This window comes from Emydura macquarii, unplaced genomic scaffold (assembly GCF_026122565.2).
Source record: "Emydura macquarii macquarii isolate MOO-44397 ecotype Brisbane River unplaced genomic scaffold, CSIRO-AGI_Emac_v2 contig_2473, whole genome shotgun sequence".
In the NCBI taxonomy this organism is placed as follows: Eukaryota; Metazoa; Chordata; order Testudines; family Chelidae; genus Emydura; species Emydura macquarii.
In genome coordinates, this window is record NW_027132610.1 from 11,444,891 (window position 1) to 11,464,543 (window position 19,653).

Genomic DNA, 19,653 nt, shown 5'->3' on the forward strand with positions numbered 1-19,653 from the left:
GGTTTCAAGAAAGGTAGAATAGGCAAAACTCAGGGCAGGCAAAGTTGCAAAGATGTAAAAAAGAGCAGAATTTGGCCCAGCCCTGGAAACTGGATTAAACTAACACTTCTGGTAATGAAGAATCCAGTTTACTTGTTTAGGCTTTATGTAGACTATAATAAAAGATGGTTTTGTTAGCTAGCACATTTTAACATATTTTACAACTTCAGTGAAGACCACACATATTGTCTTTTAATGTGTTAACTAGCTGAGCAGAGTCCTAGGAAACCTGTCTACACTAGGACAACATTTTAACTAATTAAAAAAAAAACTTTATTCTTAGTCTAGACAAAGCCGTTTATATTAGCATACTGGTTGAGTGAAGTGTTGTTTTTTGTCACTTTTTAAAAAACATAATGGCAGTTTTAAACTTGTTACTTTTGTCTTCTGGTATTCTGGTTCCTCTCTTTCATAAACTTAGTGTTTACCTGTATAGGGGGAAGGAATTACATCACCTTTATGCTCACTTTCCTCCCATTCAAGTATTGCCCCCCATTAGAGCTACTCAGCTCTCTCCCCCCACTCGCCAGGGTTAAGCACATTTATTTATGATTGCTTTCTTATAGTTTATAGTTCCTGGTGCTTTTAGGACATATTTATTTTGCACAGTGGAATAGAATGTATCTCTCTCTGTCTCATCTGTCACATTGACTGCACACAGTTCTCTCTGGATTTGGGCTGTGCATTGTCCCTCTGTGCCCCCCTCTTGTATATGGTCCTTGCTTTCTGTATTTGGTAAGCGTCCCAGTCACTATAGTGAGGTAGTTTGCTAGTTCGAGAATTCAGTGCTAGGATCTGTAGCAATTTAGCTTGGTGCTTTTCCGAGTGATTCATATACGGTTGGGCTAGCATCTTCAGTGCTTTTTCTTTAGGTGATGGGTGGTTCGCTTCCCTGGCTGGGAAGTTAGCGTTATTGCACCCGTGATCCGTCCCTACTTACAGGGATGGATCACGCTTACGCTCGGGTTTAGTTTTTGGCGCTCTAGTGCTTGGCAGGGGAAGCACTGTTTGCTGTGATGGCACCAGGAGTTTAGTTTTCTGTGTGTTGCTTAGGCGGGGGAATCTGAGGCGGGTCCGCTCCGCAGCCATTGTGGCTGGAGTTGCTCGGCAGCCGCCGGTGTGGCTTTGCAGAGCCGTATGCGGGCTCTCGTCCCAAGAGAGGTAACACAAAATTGGCTGTCGAAGTTGTTTCCGTGCGTGTCTGGCTCGCTCCGCCTCCCCGCGCCGGCCGGCAGGGGGCGCTGCTGCTCCGCCCAGCTGCCTCCTCGCCTCTCTCGGCGGTTCCATTGGAACAGCCGGAGACAACTTGGCGCCATTTTGAAGCCGACAGGGAGACCGGGGCGAGCTACGGAAGGGGAGGGGGCTAGCGGCGATTGGCTGCGGCTACGGCGGCGGCTCCTCTCTCTCCGAGCCCAGAGCGGCGGCAGCGCGGAGCGGACCCGCCTGGCAGCGGCGAGGAGAGACGGCGACGGCGGCTGCAGGGGAGGTAAGGATCACGGTGGCGCGGCCGGGAGCTCCCGCCGCCCCGCATGCTGCTCCATTTTCCTTTCTCGCCCGCTGCGGCGCCAGCCCGGACCATGCTGCACGGCCAGTGTGTGGGGGCGCCCGGCCCGGAGCCGACCCCCCCCAGCTGCTCCCCTCCCCCGCTGCCGCCCCTGGCGCTATCTCCAGCCTTTACACGCTAAACTTGGCGCACCCTCCCCTTCCTGGCTCGGTGGGGGGGGGGGGAGGTCGTCTCGCGGGGGCCTTGGTGAGGGGGTGACCTTGGCGGGGCTTTGCCCCCTCGCCCGGAGTTGGTGGCTGATGCTGTGGGTCGCCCCTTGCCCAGGTGGCCTGGGCTCTTGCGGTTTCCCTGGCGGCCGGCGTCGCTCCCCCAATGTGCGGTTTGCTTGTGGCGGAGCCGGGCCGAGCGGGTTAACGATTGTTATTCCCCTGGCGCTGGCTGTCCCCTCCCTGCCCCGGGTAGCTGGCCTAACCCCCGCTTAGCAGCACCCGAGCCTCTCGCAGCCCCTTTGGGCTGCTGCCCGGGTTGAGGAGAGGGGAAAAGACCCCATCTCGCTACCACCAGACTCTCCACTTCCCAAGGCTCGGCGGCTGTTCAGCTAGGAGGAGGTGGGGGGTGACGGGGGAGGACCTGGATTTGGTGGGTCACTCTTCGCAGCCAGCTTGTTCCATCATGTTGTCTTTTGCGCAGGGTTCTGCTGCGGGGAGGGGATATGGATGTTTGGTTAATAAATATGAAATTTTACACTTGAATTACCAAGAGAAGAACACTTTGTGTGTAGAATATGTATTGGTGGAGACTCTGGTCAAGGAATCTAGTAACTTCATGCTGCTGTGCAAATAACTCGCTGTCTGCTCTTCAAAACAAATCAACAATAAATGATGGTGTACAAACCTGAAAATTCAACAGCAGTAGCCCCAGCACTTACAGGACTGGATTTTACTGTAAAAGCCGTAATGAGATTCTGAGTTGCATGGGTTTTAACTTGTAAATGGTTGCCTAATGATAACTATTACGGTCTTGTCAAGTGTGCTGTAATAACTCTGGCTTAACACAAGTATTGAATGCTACTCAGAATCTTTTATTTGATGATTTCAACACTTTATGAAATGATGGGGAGGCCTTTTAGCCATGTTCAATATCTTCATTAGTTATGAAATAGATGATAAACAGGGTAGAAATTTTTAAACATTAAGGGTATTTAAAGAGTGAAATATGTCTCAAATCTTTAACTTTAGGATGGGTGTACAGTGACATGCATTTCTTCACATTCCCTCTCTCCAAACAAGTGAAGTTGTAGTCTTCTTCCTGAATGCAATAGTAGGTTCTAATTTATTTGATCAAAGTTAGTACGGTGCATTTCATGTGTAAAATACTATACAAGTTCAAAGTATTATATTTTAAATTGCTGTGGAGAGCAGTTGAAAAACCTTTATATATTTTTGAACCACACTGATTGTGCTTAGTTAGTGAAGGTGGAATTGAAACATTTAAATGTACTACCTAAAAAGAAAATGTTATGTTAGTGATAGCATCCTTTCTTGATTCTCTATCTTTTTGACTGAAATGTGCCACGTGTCACCACTTACGTCGGAAAGTATGTAAAAGAGAAGAAAATTGTAGTTAGCCCAACACCTTGTGCTTAGATATTCAACTTAGGTTCCTCCTTTTGTCAATGTTTCTTATTCTTATTGGTCAATGGCAATATCTAATATTTTGTTTACACTTTGTACTGGTTATTACACAAATATAATATATTTGTAAATTATATTTATATTATTTAAATTGTATTAAATTATATTTATAAAACTGTTTGTTAAAAAACTAGTTCAGTGTGTCTTGTCTGAAAAAAATGCTGGATAAACTAAAATTGTGGAAATGTGTATGTTAGACATATGTAGCAAGTTCACATGCTAAAACGCATTTTGAAAAAGTCAAGTAATCTTATTCAAAGTAGAGATTTAAGTTGGACAGTTCAGTGAAATCATTAAGATTTAAATAAAAAAATGTAAATTTCAGCAATTGTCACTGTTTTGGAAAGGAAAGGAGTAATCCTTTATTACTCTTGCCTCTCTGATGTGTACATAGACTTTTCTAGAGGCAGTGTTGCATGTCTGTGGCTGATAAGAGGTGCTTTTTCTGGTGGGATATATTTTTTGTCCCTAACTCTTGTTTTAGCTTTGTTTTTCTCTTTCTATTTGGTCTTCCCTTCTCTGTCCTATTTTTATTTGTTGGTCACTGGTCTTGTACTTCATACTGTACAAGCATGAAGAAAACATTTATAGCCTATTACAGATAAAGACAGCACAATATATACAAGCAAGACAGTAAAATTATATATAAAAGTGATGAAGTCTAGTTGTGATAATCATTGAAATCCTTGGGGGAAGTGTTTTCTAAGGTTGGATTTGGAGGAGACAACGTGGACCACTTGTTGCACAAAAGGAGTATTTTCCAAGGGACAAGGTGGAAGAAGGCATGAAAATGAGTGGAAGGAGGATCCAAAGTGGGAGATTAGGAGGGTAATTTTTAGGTATAGGAAAAGTAGGGTAGGAAAAATGAGAGCAGATTCATAAGCTCTTCTCTGTTCAACCTCATTCATGCTATTCAGCCCCAATACTTCGGTACGCTTTCTTTCTTTTACTGTCTCTTTTTCTTGATACATCCTTTGTCTCCTCCAAAGTAGTTTCATCATTGCTACCTAGTGGTATTTCTAGTGGTTAGCACTCTCTGCTGATATGACAGTGCATCATGCTTTTATAGGGTTATAAAAATAATGCAATGTCTGATAGCAATTATGTACCCAGCATACACAATAGTATAATCCAAAATAAACCCTGGAAAGAGAGTGAGAATCTTGAGAAAATGATTTTAAAATCAGTCCTGGACTGTGGCTGGTATGGGAAAATTCTGAAGATTCATTGTTTATTAGAAAGGTTATTAAGCGGCCTAGTCATTGTCTATGGAACTGGTGGGAGTGTGTTGGGTTGCCTTAGTCTATGGACAATGCTTGAGTGGCACTGACAGATTCTGGAGGGAATCCGTGTAGATCTCATCTGGAGAAGTATTGTCAGAACACAGGGCCTTTAAGAATGGATTCTTTCCTGCCTCCAAACACACATTTAAAAGTGAAACAATTTGTGTCTCTCTCTCTCTGTGGAGATAAAGATGTATCTTTACCACTCTGTCAGTGAAATTTTTAGTTAAGTGTTGGTCTCACAGGACATTTGATTATCTTTTTAGTTTTTAAATATAGCAGAGTACACTTAATTCATTTTAAACAAAGGATTGATACAAACTGTAAATGAGTTCAGTGAGTGTGAGATAAACCTTGATAGGTAGGTATTGTATTAACAAATGTGGGTATTTTTATTGTGATTTATTTAAGTGGCTATACTAAAACTAGAAGATTTCACAATAAAAATAAAATACACAGTTCATACAAAAACTTAAAATACAGAACATCTAACCTAAAGTAAGTCCTGATATGTAACATAATGAATGAAGAATCAAATGCAAAAGCATAAAAAACCTCAGCCGCCTTAAAGACTACAAATCTTGTCCCTTATTCCTACTACAAATTGCCTCTTAATCCCATTCCAAGGCCTTAGAAAATAAGTAGGACTTGAGGCATGTCCTGAAAGTCAAGACTTGTGGTGTTTTGAAATGGCTGGTGAGGTAATGAATTTCAGAGTTGAGGTCCTTTCATGGAAAATGCCCTGCCAGCAGCCTCCTTGTGTTTAAATTGAGTGTGTTTCAGCTCTAGTGTCTCTGCTGATTGTAACTTTGGTGGTAGTATTCATGGTGAGAGATAATAAACAAAACAGCAACTCCTCATCAAAATTAGATGGAATATGTTGGTGTTAAATGTTAGTCCCTGACCCTGCATCAGGATCCTATAATGCAGACTTCTTAATCAGAGTGATCTTCCATTGGCTTTACTAGGACTATTGACAGATGCAGGGATATGTTTTAATGTAACTGATACAGGATTGGGGTCCTAAGGAGTGTCTGAGAACACAATCTTTTGGTGTTTGTGGATAAATAAACAGAAAAAATTTGTTGGTTCCAAGAGATGAAACCAGTTCATTAAGTAGCCTAAAGCCGTATAATGTTGTAAATAGTATGTGTGACAGAGATTGAGGTATAGAGTAGACATTTTTTTACACTAAGCTGTGTTATTGTCACAGAAATGATACGTATTTATCCCTCAAAGATTTTTTTTTTGTAATGCCAGTTCTTACCAGTAATGTGTGGTGCTCTAGATAACTTTGAGAGAAACTGTGAAATGTAAGTGAAGGATAAAACCTCATGGGTTTCCTTTTCTTCTATCATAATTTTTAAATGAAATTGAGTCCTTTAAGCAAGAAAATATACATTTACTGTGTGTTGCTTTTAACTTACACTCTCCTGCCTCTTAAATTGCAGGTCTCATAAGATTTGCAGGTTGTCAAGGGGTATTTAAATGCGTGCCAACCTGTGCAGATCTAAGAATCCTGATGACCCATCTTTCGAATTTAGAAATAAGTAGTCAACTGCTTGGGGAAACTCTTGAGTCCTATTGCAGATTTTCCTCAGCAGTGCCATTTTTTTTACACTTTTGCCACATCTACTGATGCATTTTTTAATGAACAAATAAATAAGTGGTGTTAAAGTCCAGAACCCAGATCATCCTTCTCTTAATTCCCCCATATTCTGATTGCCTAAATTATCACTCATACCTTTTTATGTAGAGAGGACTAAACTCTCCCTTGTGAACTAAAAGTCTAGTTATCACTGGCTTTGGAAGAGTAACTTAATAGGGCTCCCCTCCCATTTTACAAAGATTTAAAATAGTCTGTTGCTTTCAAAGCAGTTCTAGCCTCTGCTTCTCTGTGAATCAAACCCAGTTTATTCACATGGGAGTTGAATACAACACAGTCATGCCTAATATCAGTTTCTGAGAAAAGATAAACTAAAAAAGAAAAAAATTGTCACTTAATTGTTCAAAAATGGAGAGATTTAAACTCTTATGGCATGAAGTGGTTGCAAGTAGTGTAATTTGTAGGGAGTGTCCAAACATCTCTTTAATTAAATACACACATTTTCCATATCCAGTTCTAAAACCCCTTTGAATTTGACTGACTTGCTTCACTTTTCTTAGCCTTAGTCTACACAGCAAACTTATGTCTGTATAACTGCATTGGTCAGTGGTGTGGAGAAAACACACTGAGCGATGCAGTTATACTGTCCCCCTGTAGACAGTGTTGTGTCGACCTACGCTCTCCTGTTGGTGTAGGTAGAATCTTCACTAAGCACTATAGCGCAACTGAATTGCTGTAAGTGTAGACAAGCCCTAAGTATCTCTAGACTGTTCAGTGTATGTTTTTATGGAGACAGCAAATGAAGAACTTTGTTTTCCATAGATTTGGCAAAGTGAATCCCATACAACTCCATTTTGATAAAAACAAAATGGACAGGAATTGTACATTGAGAATGTAGGGCAAAAATGCACCTTGTGGAAGACAGTGTTTTAAGCATCCTTGTGAATTTTGTCTCTGTGAACAAACAAGCTAAGCTTTCCTGTTTTTTTTTAATGTTAAGCATATCTGTTATGTGAAAATGTGAAGATTTTAGGTGGCTTAAGGGGAATTGTTTTAAATCAAGGCAATTTAAACAATGACTTAAATCATCAAGTGGAAAGCCCCAATTTAAATAATTGATTTTAATCAACATTTCTATTTGTTCTTCAGTTATTTTCTAGAGAAAGGTGCATTCACATTGGTTGATTTAGCCATTGAAACATGTTGACTACTCAACTAAATAGAGCCTTTACATTAGATTTGGTACATCTTTTTGCTGCCTACAAGGGTACATTATAACTATATATTTAAGCAATTATATAGCTTAATATTTTCAAGGTCTTATTAATTAACTGTACATTTGTTGTATGTTAGAAACTGGTGAATATTATATTGCTTATTTACTAGATAATTAACTTTCATCATTTGTGTCAAGCTGCATTAGGATGGTAACTGGAATGTAATAAAATACACAACAGCATATACAATTTTTGTTATTAAATCAGATCAAGCCCCCAATACAGTACATGACCTACTGTTCCATATTCATAAAGCTTGACCTCACAATTTAGATGTTTTTCCCCCCGATTCTTTCTTTATATAGAAAAGTGATAAAGGCGCATGGATTAAGCATATTTATTTTTATATAAATGTTTTGAGAGATTATAAGAAGTTTAGGCCTTCATTTATTTTGTATTAAATTCAGATATAATTTTAAACAGGTTTATTTTTAAAAAGAAAAACACTATAATTTAAATAACAAAATAAAAAAACCTCTGATTTAAATAAAATCCTTTAAAAAAATCCATTAAAAAAAAATCCACTGATCTATAATCATGATTTTGCTCTTAGCACTCTGCAAGACCTTGGTAATTATTTTGCTGGTTGAGCTGAGTATGAAGCTTTCTGATGGCTAAGAATTTAGGGACCCTGTTTTCCTGTGTATAAGAGTAATCTGTTTTGAGGAGAATGAATTTTGTCTGTCAGTTTGTGGAATTTTTTATGGGGTCTGGTCTGTGCTTTTCCCACTACTTAGTCTGAAGAGGCAAAGGGCATTTGGATGGATTGCCCTTTTTTCCATTCTTCTGCCTGGTTTCATGGCTCCTTGAATGGTTTTCGGTGGATTCCCTGCTGTTAGGGCAGCTTTTACAATGTGTTGGGGAACTAGTACAAGCTAATAAGTGAGATTTATTAAAATGTGCTGCTATTTTACTGGTTGGGAGTAGAGGGGGAATTTGGGGGACTCCAAATGACTAGTTTTCTACTCCATCCGTAACTTTTCACCTCCAGTTCTGTGAAGCTAGAACCCTATGGCATCCCTTCAGGGTTTTGATGGAATTAGTCTGAAGGAAGCAGCAACAGGTTAGGGGTGTATTCCCCTTCCCAAGATGCAGGTTGTCTGATGCATTTGGGACCATGTGTATCTTAACGGTGTGTGTCAGATTAGTGTTTCTGTAGTTATGGTTGAGAAGACCTAATTTTAAGTTCCATGTTTTCAGGCTCAGACAGCTTATGGAAAAAATTACCCTTTTGCTTGAAGTTCATGTATATTCTCAACCCATCTTTTTAAAAAGTTTGATAGAATTCTGCTTGGCTGTTTTGAGAATTCAAAACATTTTACAAGTGTTTTTCCTAAACAGGAACTTTTGGAAATACTGGGTGTAATCATGTAACTCGTATGACTTTATAAAAGAGCACCTTTAAACTAAGTTTGTAGTTCTCATTGGCTCATTACTGTTTCATATACCTCCTTAAGACTCATCTCTGCATGCCTACTAAGCTCTACCTGCTGATCATGGCTAAATAGGTGATGAATTTTGGCTGTCCTTCCTTTTCACGTACTAACTTGTCCATTCCTTACTCTAACCACCCTCCAGTTTAAAAAAAAAAAAAAAAAAAAATTAAAACAAAAACCGGCAACAACAGAACATTTAACTGATAAGACTGTGCTGAGTCTTCACCTTATTGAATTTTATGTTAGATTCCATTTGCCAGCCTTTTGTCTGTGTCTTTAGGGTAGGGATTGTCTTTTTAGCTAAGTCTTTGTCTACGGATACAACTTGTATTTGGTTTAATTAAAATTGTTTTTTAAATTTTACTTACCAAGTTAAGCTAAATTGTTATATGCCAGATGTATAAGCCAGTTCTATTTGTACAGCGCCCAGTAAAATGACTGTAGTTTCTTTAGGTACTCATAATATAAATTTTCATTAGTAAAGATTGAGAAGTGCCTTAGATATATTTGAAGAAAAATAAGCAAGTTATAAAACAAAGCAGTATATGGTATATGCACACTGCGTTATTTTCTATTTTTAACAACTTAAGAAGGTGTAAGATTTTAAAAATAAGCATAGAAGTACAAGTATTTTGGGCATCATACAATGAAATGAAAGTATAAGTGTAAGATGAAACAGATTAGTTTTACCTGAATGGCATATTTTAATCAGTGTAATTTTTTAAAAGCATTACACTGTCATCTTAAGCATCCCTTGCCTCTGCTGGCATCCTTGCCAGACCTCCAGCCATATACGCCTCAATCCCAGATGTGTTTATTTGGATGTGTATGGCCTGAGGGCACTTCACTCACTATAGAAAAAATGGAAAATTTGAAGCTAGTCATGTTGAGGTGTCAGGTTAACTTGGCCCTTTCCAGTGCTAACTTATTATTCAAGTAATACTTCTAAAACCTAGATTTTTTTTTTCTTTGTGGAGTTGGAGGAGAGATCAATATTCAGGCGCTCTCTTGATTCTGCAGTTTAAAAATTTGAGTTTTTTTCCTCCACCTCTCCCACCTATTGGATTTTTTGCACTTCTTTGTTCTCTCCCCTTTTTAGCAAATTCACCCTTCCGTTATGCGTGAGAGGATGGAGGAGTTCCCAGGATCTCTTCCCTTTCCTTCTACCCTATCCCGATTTAAAAATACACTGCATGCCTCCGTGGTGTTAGGATAGGGCAGTGGTTCTCAACCTGTGGCCTGGGCCATTTGCAGGCCAGTCAACACGGCGCTGCAGCCTGTGTGACATTCTCTGATCCATACAGGTAATATATATATTGTGTGGATGCAGCCACATAAATCAGAGAGAGCTGCATATGCGGCCCATGTTGATAAATAGGTTGAGACCAACTGGGATAGGGCATTTAGGGCTTTCTGATATCTTATTTGCTATCTTTACTGTCATACCATTCATGCTAATAACTTGATGTTACGGTTTGAATGTGCTTGTGTGCCCTGAAACAAGGAAGGAAAGAAAAAACAAAATATGTAAAATTTAGGACTAAGTAAAAGTTTATTTTAACAATCTCCTTGATTCTCTAGACCTGAAGAAGAGCTCTGTGTAAGCTTGATAGCTTGTCTCTTTCACTAACAGATGTTGGTCCAATGAAAGCCATTATCTCAACAACCTTGTCTCCCTTATTCCCTCTCATTTGTGGAGGGATTTTAAAGGGGGGAAAACGCTTATCTGAGTTTCTCAAATGGTATTAAATGGAGGAGTTTTAGGTGGTAGCTCACAGTTCTTATGTTCTGTTATTAAAGATTGATTCCGTTTCCTAAAAGACCAGTCAAGACATGTGCACATAGATGAAGAGATTATTTTACAGTAGTATCAAGAGCCTACTATTGTACTAGTTAATATAAAAACATAGAAAGCTTTCACTAGTTCACTGTCATATTGAGTAAATTACAATGCTCCCCAGAAGAAAAAAAATCCCCCAAAGAGAATGCAACTTTGTCCCCTCAAACTCAACCAATCAGGACGAATTCCTTGATAGTCCCATATATGTGCATTTGCTCTGGTCTGTCACTAAAACAATTTTGAAAAATTACTCAGAGCCTTAAAAACCTGTAATTAGCAAGTTGTTTTTCTAAAAATTTACAAATTCATTCGATTCTGTTCTGTGTTTTATTTGAGCAATTGCACATGCTAGATATTAAAACAACCATCTTGGCACCCGTTGTCCACTTTGGACAATTTAAAACTTCAATCCAGGATGGGATTTAACACAGTTTCCTTTTGTATCTTTTAATTGCTATTATTTGTCAACCAGTTGGGTTCTTTGAGTGATGATTAAGCTATTTTTCCTCCTCAGGGACAGTTCAAAGGATCAAATTTGTTTGCCGACTAAGGTCTACTGTCTGTAGATCACAAGTATTAGGCAGTCTTCTCCTTTCTATTTGTATGTTATCTTCTAGCCTTCCATTATTCCCCTCGTTATTTTTCTTTCCCCAGTTTTATTTGATCCTTTGTTCCTTCTAAGTTTCTTTCCTTCCGCATGGTCTCAAATGTGATGCTACTGTTGTGTATAATGCTAAATGTGCATATAACCACTAGAAAGATCAGTCTTCAAAACAGTGAAATGCAGAATAATGTAAAAATGTCTGAGACTTTTATGTTGAAACAAAGACTGTGCCCATGTTCACTCATTATAATGACATCATTATGCATTATCTTCAGTTGATGAACTGTTTTTAAAAAAAAAAAAAAAAAAAGGGGGGGGGGGAGGGTGATAGTTCAATGATGGAAGAAGAAGCAAACAGCAGTAGTGCTCCTCCGCTCACTCCACCCCAAAATAGTTCCCTTACTGTACAAGGAGGATTATGCCTGTGGTTTCAAATTTGTCTGTAGTCTGTTTGGATTGTGAAGTTTCTGGTTGACACAGAAGACTGTATGGTGATCCCCTCACCTTTCCCCCACTTTCTCAAAATCCTTCAGATTCTGGTAGAGAGAGAGAGAGGAATTTTCTGAGAGAGACTTTCGGCTAGGACAGTTGTTCTTATTGCTGTGTGACATAATCAAATTCCAAAAGGACTTTGGTACTTAGATTAGTACTAATATTCCAGTCCATACATAGAGCCATTGTAGTTCCACTTCGCTTGTTGCCTGTCTAATATTGTCGCATTGTCTGATTGTATCAGGATTTTTCATTCCCTAGAGTGGAAGGTTTGAGGTTTTTTGTGATGCTCTTCTGTCCTCGTCTAATACTGATGTGTGCTGTGGCTTGAGCGTATTTGTGTTAGGTAGACTAGCTGACAGGTTTAGGGGAGCACCGGACCTGATTCGAATCTGATATGATGAAAATTCATTCTGGATCTATAGCTCTCTGCTTTTCCTGCAAATTGTGATCTCTCTGATACAGGGTTAGGGAGTGAAGAGTTTTTTAAAGGAGGTGAATTCTGGTCCAATTTTATTGTCCTCTATTTTAGGACTCGAAGTAATTATTTCTCAGGTGTTGCCCAGATGAACTTTCCAGTAGAGGACATTGTAGAATCCAAAAACCTTTTTTCCATGCCTTCTCCCCCATTTCCACCTTCAGCCAGAGAGAGAGAGACTCTGAATATATCAATCAGTGGATCCTTATTTATCAGCAGGGCGCATCCAAATGGGTGAGCATCTCTCATTTAAGATCGGTTTAATGAACTTGGAATGCCTTTTGGAGACTTCTATCAGAGCATCTTGAGGCCTTGGAATACAGGTTTTTCAGAAAAGGGTGATACCAAGGACTTTATGTGGTTAAAATGAACTTCTGGAACTAATTTTTTTCACTGTTTTCTTGGTGAAGGATCTACTCTTTAGAAGTAACCTTATTTGCCTTGCTTTCTACCTCCTGAAAGGATAAACTTTGAGGTGTTGCTTGCTCTGGGAATAAAAGATGAACAGGGAAATACCTTCCTCCCAGGCATTACAAACTCTTTAAATTCCCATCATATACCAGTATGTACTCTCATTAATCACATTTTCTAAAGCCAGAACCCCTTATCCAATCCCTCATTTCAGGCCAATGCTACCGACTACTACTGCTTTAATTATATCTATATTTAAACTTCTTAAACATACTGATTAATAAAAATGTAAAGCTAAACAAATTATACAGTAAAGGACAAAGACTCTTATAAGACTACATTCACAAATGGAAAGAAAACTGATTATTAGGGATATGGGCTTTTATAACTGAGTGAAATATGCAGTTCACAGGTCGAAGCATGTATATCCCTAATAATTTTAATCAGAAAGCACAGTTCATGATTCTTTTAATGATACAGTAGGGATCTGTTGAGGCAATTTTGTAAAAACAAATGCATTTTGGAAGTATCTCAGATGAAGAAAGTTATTGAAATAGGATTTTTTTTTACTTGTCTTCCAAGGACAAAGAAAGAAAGTGGAATGCTATACATGATGACTATTAAAACTATGCATTTGTCATGGTTGTATTTGTATGGCAAAAACTGACATAGAGTTTTTCATAGAAATCATGGTTTCTGCCTCTGGCCAACTTGCTACTAAATAATTCCTTCATGAATTTTTACAAGTTGGTTCTTTGTATGTCCTGTGTATTAGAGTAAATTTTTTAATGGTTTTATACCATTAAAAGGTATCTTACTCTTCTCTTCTTTTTACCTTGACAAACAACTTAAAATGTTCTTTGATCTGATTTTTTCCTTCAACTAAATATACATTTTGAACTCTTTCCCATAACACCATGACACTTACAATCTTGATGACACAAATAAAAATTACTTGCTAGAGTTTATTTGTGTTTAGATTTTAATGAAACACTTTAAAACTTAGAACTAGTTCATTGTGACTGGTGCCTTCAGTACATTTTGGAATTATTATGTACTTCCACCTCCTGCAAAATAGTATCTGTGGATGGAATTTGCTCTTGTGGCCTTAAATTTTAGCTGTGTAAACTGAATGAACCACAGATGTATGACTTTGAACTCTAATAATTATAAAGAAGTATGAGCTGTTTTAAATGCAGTTTGAAGGAATAAAACTACTCGAATATCAAGGTACACAATGCAATTTAACGGAACTAATAAATAGTTATCACAAAATGAGTTCTGCTTAAAGAATAAATCCCATAAAATATAATTTAGTGCATCAAAGTTTCTGTAAGTTTCTACTGTATTTTTAAAAATTTGATCTGACACCTTTCTTACTCAAAAAAGCATGTTTAATTATTGGCCTAATCCTGCAAAATGTGGTATGCAAGCTCAGCTGCCTGCCAATACACTACATTTTTTAACATCAGAGCATATTATTTGTGTTTGTTTATCTGTGCATTACATTACACACAAAAAATGACATTAAAGGAACATTATTAAGGTTGCGAGCACTCAAAGTCAAGCACTCAAAAGTTAGTAAATGCCAGCATTAAGGAAGCCTGTGTAACCTTAGTTTGGCCCCTTTGTGTACATGCCTTATGATACAGCTTTTAAATACATGATCACATACTATTTTTGCTATAGGACCTTTTCCCCATTCCATTCACAGGATTGATGGAGCTCACTTAATGAGCAGCTATTCAATATTTTGTTTTCTCTTCATTGTTCCATATATGGTCCTAGGCCTGATTTACTGTCCATTGTTCAAACCCTGCTCTGAAGATAATTAGGTTCATGATGGGCTTTTCTGTGGTGTTCATAGTATCCAATTGCTTCACAAATATTAATGAATTTATCTTCACAACAACCCATGAGGTGAGAGATGATGGTATCTGCATTTTACAGATGAAGAGCTGAAACAGAGAGATTAAAGTCAAAAGTTTCCACTGATTATGGGTGTCCAATCTCAGACACCTGGAGCCTGAATTTTCAAAGTTCTTAACATTATATAGTATTTTATACATTCGAGCAGAGCTCCCATTGACTTCAGCTGCAGCTGGGAGTGCTCACCACTAATGTAATTCAGACTCTGGAATATTAAGTTGGGTACCTAGCAAATGAGAAACACCCAATTAGTGACCATCTCTGAAAAGTTTGACTTAAATGACTTGCCTAGCATTGCATAGGAATTCTGTGACAGAGGTAGGGATGGACACACCTTTTCTAGGGCAGAATTCAACTATCTTAACAGTGAGACCATCCTTTCTCTTCCATAATCCCCTTCCTCATTCATTACACACCTTTTAACTTCTGCAACAAATGAGGTAGTGCAGTGGTACTCAAACTTTTGACCTCCTTATACCACCTTGCGCCTGTCCCGCATGCTCCCCCTCCCCCCAGCTGCAGCGGGACCACAGCTGGGGCTGAAGCTGCGGTTGGGAGCCGGGGACTGAAACTGTCCTCGGGGACCATGGACTGCAGCGGGCCCCAGTGACGAGGAGGCAGGAGCTGAGGCCGTGGGCTGAGGGGGGGGCTGGGTGCTGCGGCCACCCAGGGTGGGGGGCGGGGGCAGGGGCAAGAGGTGAAAGAAGAATAGGGCGAGGTGAGGCCCGGTGCTGCGGCATGAGCTGGGTGCTGAGGCCAGGAGGAAGGGGGTGAGGCAATGGCTGGGTTCAGAAGCTGGGGAGGCTGTAGCGAGGGGGCCTGGAGCAGAACTTGGGACGGGGGCTGGGTGGCACCCCTCTCTGAATGAGGGCACGCCCCACTGATTGAAGACCTCTGAGGTAGGGGGCCCAGCAAGCAACAGCCTTCTTTACTACACAACCCTGATTCATCCCCAGAGCATGGTCCATCTTGTGTATTGAATGAGGCCGGAGTCTTGTGGAAAAATTGGTAGATGACTGTGTAATTTTTATAATAATGCATATGCACAAGGGAGCTGAAATAAAGATGCACATAGGATATGCCAACGTTATTCCTGACTTATGAATATTTGACTTCACAACTTTAATGTACTGTCTGTAATAGTCTAATTTTTTTTTTAAAAAGCAAACTGAAGTAGAAATTCCACCATATGGCATCATACTGACATCCAGATGGGTCATCATGAGTGTTGGAACCTTTAGAGCCACAACACAGACTTTTGCTGCTATGTGGACCAGTACTAGCGGGGGATATGAGACACAGTTTGCCTCTGGGCCTCATGGCTGTTTGCTCTCGGTAAGGGAATGGTGATCCTCAGAAGTCTAGGCTTCTATTCCAGGCTCTGGAAGGGAATGTGTGCTTGTGAATGTGCTTTTCTGTCTGTTCCCCTCCAAGCTTGACCCCTTTCTGCCCTGTCTCAGTTTTCTGTTGGTCTTTCTTTCCTCCTCTTGCCTTGCCTCCCACCCACTGGCTCCCAGTCTGCTCTTCTGGTCCAGCTTTTGTTCCTTCTGCATTTGAATCACATGGCTTCCTTGTCCATGTTGCCTGAGTGCCAGCGGGGGTATCATTGAGAGCACAGACGAGACAGACTCCCTGTTTTCAGTTCCAGTGCCTGACCGTATCCTGTTGGAGCAGCCATTACAGAGAAAGTCCATCTTCACTCCTGTAGCCTTGAGCTGGAGCATGCTCAATTGCTTTGTAAGGCTGGGGCATGTGCAGTCTGGTCAGCCCTTATTGCTGTGGGAGTCTTGAGTATGGATAGAATCGTTACTGATTTTGTCAGTTAAAATCAGTTTGGAATGTGTGTGTGAACTGAGCTTTTTCAAAGATTTATATCTTGGCCAAATTTGTGTGGATTTTCACAGAGAGAACAAAGCTACATCCCTGACACAAATGCCATCTCTTTCCAAATTTCAAGTTTCTGCCCTAAAGCATGGGTACATTAGAGCTGTGCAAAGAAAAGCTCACTGGAATTTAACGTGAGCATGATGTCTTTTTCCGTAGCCTCGTTCTCAGAAATGGTTAGAACTATTCTGGCTGAAATCTTCCAAGAAAATTCAGTCTGAGGCAGACACCCATCATGGAAAATTTCAGCCCAAACAATTAGGTGGCAAAGTTTAAAAGCAACTGAAAACAGGCTTGCAGTGGGAAGTGTCAGGTAACTTTAGGAGATGGTGCTACCAGCTTTCCCTATAATAAAATTTAAAAGTGACTTTTATAAAGTGTTTAATGGTGCCTCTTAAACTTTTTACCATTTGTACATACAGGCATACGTAGTTAGAAAAGAAATAGCCCCTGAAATTATCAAGTTTAAGGGTCACTGTCAGACACTTTATAAAGTCTTTTTTTAGATGTATTATCTTTAAAATGTAGTAGGGTGTGTGTGTGGTTTTTTTTTTTTTTTTTTTTTGAAGATAGGAAGATATTTGAAAATAGAGGCAAATAGTTTTCACTTGGTTTTTCTTCACAAGCATGGTGACATCATGCCTATTTGCTATTTTAAGATAATACACGTTTTTCTGCAAATTAAGGAGCACTACAGCTATCACTATCTTCCTTGCGGAAAATCAGTTATGTACTAGAGTACATGAGAAAATTACTGGATACCTCCTAGCCCTATGGTTAAACATATTAGTAAGTGTGCAAATTACCTGTGCTGCCTTACCTTGTTTGAGGGCCAATCTACCTGTAATCTAAAAGAACAAGACCGTTGTGAACTGCTCATTGTACATTGTATTTAATTGTTGTATATTGTCGGTTAATTTGCCATGAACAGAGGCAGCTAACAGGAGAGTTTTGGAGGGAATAACTGTGGACTCTGCTTGGAAGTAGTGGAACATGGTGAATGGTGTGCTTGCTCCGTTGGTGAGTTTGACTGTTTTCTGCATGCAGGCTGTGTAGCTGGGCTATGGGGTCCTGAGACAAGACTGTTTGGTTCCTTGTTAGGGGTCATGTGGCTCTGACCTTTGGAGCTTTGATCATCTCAGTTGTTTCAGCTAAGCAAGGTGATTTGGTATAAAAAGTCACTTAGTAGGCAAACTCGAGAGCTGTGAACAGAAGCAGTTAACAGGAAATTTTGGAGGGAGTTGAGAGAGGAAGTGTGAGAGGTTTGCTTTTGAGGTTCATCTCTGTGTTAAGGAGGTCAGCAATGGAACATTAGTGGTGACCTGCAGTGCATGTGCCATGTTCTTTTGTCTGCCTCAAGCCAGAAGGGACTTTCTATGTATGAAGTGCAGGTTGGTGGTTGTGTGATGGAAGAAAAAAAAATTATTGGAGGGCCAAGTAGAGATGATTCTGAGAAGCTGAGGAGTTCCTTGCCAGGCGGGTTTGGGAGACATCAGTCCCCCGGGTACAAGGGAGAAAGGAGCTGGTCACCAAGGAGTCAGAAAGAGAGGAATCAGAGAGGAGGCTTGGCAATTTGTATCTACCAGAGGCAAGAGGTCATGGGGACATCCTACACAACTGTAGATCAGTGAGAATAGGCAGGCCACCAGAGGGTAGAGAACTGATTAATTCCACACAGCTTGTAGTTTCCAATTGATACCAGGACCTCAGTGTGGAAACTGGAAGATATCTCTCAAAAAACAGGTATGTTTTTGTGGATGGCAGCTCAGCCAAATCTGTAAGAAAATCAAGCATGCCTACAGAGATCTCCACCCATCCAAGGAGGACAGATGATCCTTATAGAGGATTCAATACTTAGATGGCTGTAGGAGCAAAGAATGTAGGCCATACTTACAGGATGAAGGATTCTATCCTGCTAAGCAGTGACTCTAAAATGATTTGAGAGACATGGTGGATAATCATCTGAACATGAGCTCCCATTGTAACACTATGGGCAAAAGGGCTAATGCAATCCTTGCACACACAAACAGGAGAATCTCGAGTAGGAATAGAGAGGGTATTTTACCTCTGTTTGGTACTGGCATTGAAGTTGCTGGACTATTGTGTGCAGTTTTGGTGTCCACAACTCAGAAAGGATGTTAAATTGGAGTGACTTGGTGATAAACTCAAGGCACTCAATCTATTTAGTTTAAGAAAGAGAAGGTTAAAGGATGACTTGCTTCGTTTATAATAAGGTTAGTCAATTATATTTTTGTCAAGGTCCACATTTCTTGGTCAAGGTATAGTCAATGTCCAGATTCCAGAGATACGTTTTTCACGCCACGATAACAATAATGATAACAAGTAAATAAAAAGATTTTGCAGTTGGTTCAAAAGAATCTGGTGGTCCAGATTTGGCTCATGGTCCGCCTATTGACAGCCCCTGATCTATAAGTACCCATGTGACAAACAAATATGTAATAATGCATTCTTCATCTAGCAGAGAAAGGTATATCTTGATCAAATGGCTGGAAGTTGAAGTTACACTAATTCAGACTGGTAATAAAAGGTACATTTTTACCATAAGGGTATTAACCACTGGAATGGTTTACTAAGGGTCATGGTTAAAGATAAGATTTGTTCCCAGAGGTCATGGGTTCTGTGACTATCTGGGACCTCCATGACTTCTGGGGCAGGGCTGGAGCAGCTGTCAGCCTTGGGGCTGCCGCCACTGAACAGCTGATCGGTGGGGATGGAGCAGCTGCAAGTCCCGCATCTCTGTTTTCCCTCCAACCCCCAAGGTATTTTTAATAACAGTCAGGGACAGGTAGTGGCTTCCATGAATTTTTGTTTATTGCCCCCCAACCTATCCTTAGTCATGGTGGAATCTCAGTCACTGGTAACTTTTAAACCAAGATTGACTGTTTTCTAAAAGATGTGCTCTAGACACTATTTTGGGGAGGTTCTATGATCTGTTATACAAGAAGTCAGACTAGGTGATCACAATGGTTCTGGCCTTGGAATCCATGAATAAATATTTTAAAATATTTAACTTCTTAGGGCTGATCACATAGCAGAAAAATATATTTGCTTAGTATATTTGACTTCTACAAGTCTTAATCTAGTATATTTGTAGTATAGTAATTGATCAACTAACAAATCTAATGAGCTGGTCAAATATCACAAAAATGTATTAA

General features: G+C 39.8%; 1 protein-coding gene across 4 annotated transcripts in view; it reads left to right on the forward strand.

Annotated features, from left to right (window-relative positions):
* Positions 1 to 1,477: 1,477 nt before the first annotated feature.
* PDS5B (PDS5 cohesin associated factor B) overlaps positions 1,478 to 19,653 on the forward strand; it is a 195,617-nt gene continuing 177,441 nt past the window's right edge. For 3 of the 4 annotated variants that reach the window (XM_067562968.1, XM_067562970.1, XM_067562973.1), the window contains exon 1: positions 1,478 to 1,525. The gene's annotated coding sequence lies outside the window, so the exon portion shown is untranslated. The remainder of the gene's footprint in view (positions 1,526 to 19,653) is intronic. The other variant, XM_067562972.1, reaches the window with a different exon arrangement.